Source organism: Rhagoletis pomonella, unplaced genomic scaffold (genome assembly GCF_013731165.1).
Source record: "Rhagoletis pomonella isolate Grant_MI unplaced genomic scaffold, Rhpom_1.0 Rhpom_scaffold_00006, whole genome shotgun sequence".
In the NCBI taxonomy this organism is placed as follows: Eukaryota; Metazoa; Arthropoda; class Insecta; order Diptera; family Tephritidae; genus Rhagoletis; species Rhagoletis pomonella.
This window is the reverse complement of record NW_023458560.1, coordinates 45,755,813-45,758,852: the sequence shown is the minus strand read 5'-3', so window position 1 is coordinate 45,758,852 and position 3,040 is coordinate 45,755,813.

Here is a 3,040-nt window from a genome sequence, read left to right as displayed (position 1 = left end):
TTCGAAAAATTTCTTTAAGAGGGTTGCCACCCGTTAAAAAAGTTGAACTGAGTTTAGATAAGTTATACGAAATATTTTTATATGGGTATCAAACAAGAGAGCTGTATCTATTTCGAAAATATTTTTGAAGAAGGTTGCCACCAGTTTCGAATTTCAAAATCAATTAAGTTTATAGGTTAAACCAAATATTTTGATATGGGTACCAAACGAGAAAGAACGTTTTATTTTGAGAATATTTTCGAAGAGGGTTGCCACTTATTAAAAAAGGTGAAATCAGTCCAATCAACATGTTAAACGAAATATTTTGATATGGGTGTCAAAGGAGAAAAGTTTAAGAATGTTTTATTTTGAAAATATTCTTGAAGGGGCCTGCCACCTAATTAAAAAAGGTAAAATCAGTTCAATCAACAAGTTAAATGAAATATTTTAATATGGGTATCAAACTAGAGAGGTCAAAGTGGGCAGCCACCCGTTTCAAAATCCAAAATCAATTTAAGTAAAATGTTAAACAAAATATGTTGATGTGAATATCAAACGAGACACATTAAAAAAAAGCTGTATTTATTTCGAAAATATTTTTGACGAGGGTTGCCAACAGATTACTAATTAAAAATCAATTTAATTGATAAGTTAAATGAAATCCCATTATGGTTATAAATGTGAAAATTTGTGAGTGACTGTATATGTTTGTTACTCTTTCTTTGTTTGCTTAAAACATTAAAAAGTATAACTACAACGATATTACACATACAATAAGGATGCAAGACGAATGAGATTTAAAAAGATTTAAATATTACGAAAATATTTTAAACTACTTATCTAAAAAGTTAAGTTCAATTTTATTAATAAGCATATTATATATGGCCAACGAATGAGTTTTAAGAAGGCTCTATTTTGAAAATATTTTGAAGATGGTTGCCACCAATTTAAAAAACAAAATCCATTTCCCATAAATAAAGTATTACTCTTTCCTGCAGGGCACTTTAAAACCTAAATATTTGCATATGTACATACATACGTGCATGTAAATTGGTTTGCATGTTTATATGCGATTTGTCCTAAAACAGACTGCCATCTAAGAACAAAAGAATGAGTTGGCGCCATTGTTAGTTCCTTCGAACTTCCTGATGTAAGAAAATTCCATTGTGAATTGGGTGTGCGCATGCATTAAAAATATTTTGGGTTACAAGAAGAATTCGGAATCTACAGAAATGATAGTGCATAGATGAGCATAAATGCTCATACAAGATAAGAGTGCCTTTTGTTTGAACGTCTAGTGGTAAGGAAAAGAAATTGCGCTAAATAATGATTGAGTACGAGACAACACTCTTGGATTAAATTCTTTGAGAAAATTCCAAGAAAATAGTTTTTGAGGACTAAAATAATTTATTAAATATTTATTGAAGATAACTCATTAAATTGTAAGTTGCAGAAAGTAGAAATTTTCTTACTTACAAATAAATTTTAATATCACTTGATTTTTTGTAATCAAAATTCCAAAGCATAGATTATTCTCATTCCATATTCAAATACATTTTACTTCCGTTTTTCTCTTTTCGTACAATTTTGTGTTAGTATCTCTATGCTTTCTGGCATTCAACTTGTTATTTGCAAAATATGTTAAGGAACTGTTTCAAACCAAAAAAAAAAAAGAAAAATTAAAGTAAGAAAATTAAGTAAGAGAAATGGATTTATATTATATGGAATGTTTGCACTTCTCTTTCCCTATTGCCTATTTGGTAGATATCTATCACCAACGACCGCCTTCTTTGGGGCCTAAGTAGCTGATTCCATGAATACTTGTTAGAAAGGCAGCAGCAAAACATCAATAGGTCCCGCGCACGTCAGAGAAAACCTTAAGGGAGAAAACCAACTGGAACCAAGCACTTGGGCAGTGCCAGGCAAAGACGATGTTGGGGGATACAAAAATAATTTATAAGTATGTTTGATAAACTTATTCACTTGTATAAGAAAAAAAAAATCATAAGATTGAATAAGCTTCCGGTAAACTTAATCTCTCTTTTGGGATTATTCGGGCAGATCATGTCAAATAGTTAGGAAGAGAGAGGTCTGCGAGTCCGCAAATTATATTTGAATTCCAGGAACAGTGATTTGAAAATAAAACAGGGTTTTTTGTACCAGTTACCAATTTCGAAAACAACCGGGTTTTTAGTAACGGTTACCAATTTCATAAAAAGCGGAGTGTGTTGCTGCACATGGTTTTTTAAATGTATAAAGAACAAAAACAAATTTAACAATTTACTGGTCTTTTCATATTCAACATCGAACCATTAGAAGTAAATATTTCCCTAATATATTCCCTAAATCAGGAAGTTTCTAAAAAATTTCACTACACTGAAAAGTTGACTTATAGCATTTTTTCTACAGAAAAATGTTGCCTTTTAATTTACCTCTCCTTAGCATTTGTGCATAGAGGGCACTGAGAAGGCAACATTTTTCGGTAGGTAAGAAAACGCCATTAATGAGTTACACAGTCTCTGTAGAGTCATAACTATCTGCTAACTATGGAAGGAGCAAGCGGAAAGAAATACAGTATTTCGAAGATTCACCGCGACATGCTAAAGCTGTGTGAATGGCGCAACAATGGCTCCATATGAAAAATATCGAAGTAAAATACTAATTATTTGTTTTTAATTAAAAGAGTGAGGCGGAACATTCAACTTATCTAAAAATTGGTAACCGGTAATAAAAAACCGGGTTTTTCAAAATTGGTAACCGGTACATAAAAACCGATTTAGTTTTTATATAAACACAATAAAAAATATGGTGTCATAGATTTTAAAAATTGGTAACCGGTACAAAAAAGTCGAGGTTTTCGATATCGGTGACCGGTACAAAAAACCGATTTAATTTTTGAAATCACCGTGAAGTAATCCTTGTAGGAGTAAAGTTGCAACAAATTACGACTACTTCGTAATGTCTTATGCATTGCGGCTCGGGCCACCTTAAAATACTTTATAATTAAAAGACTTAGGGCCGTTTTCTCATCTAAGCTTTAGATTACCGGCCACTTTATCGT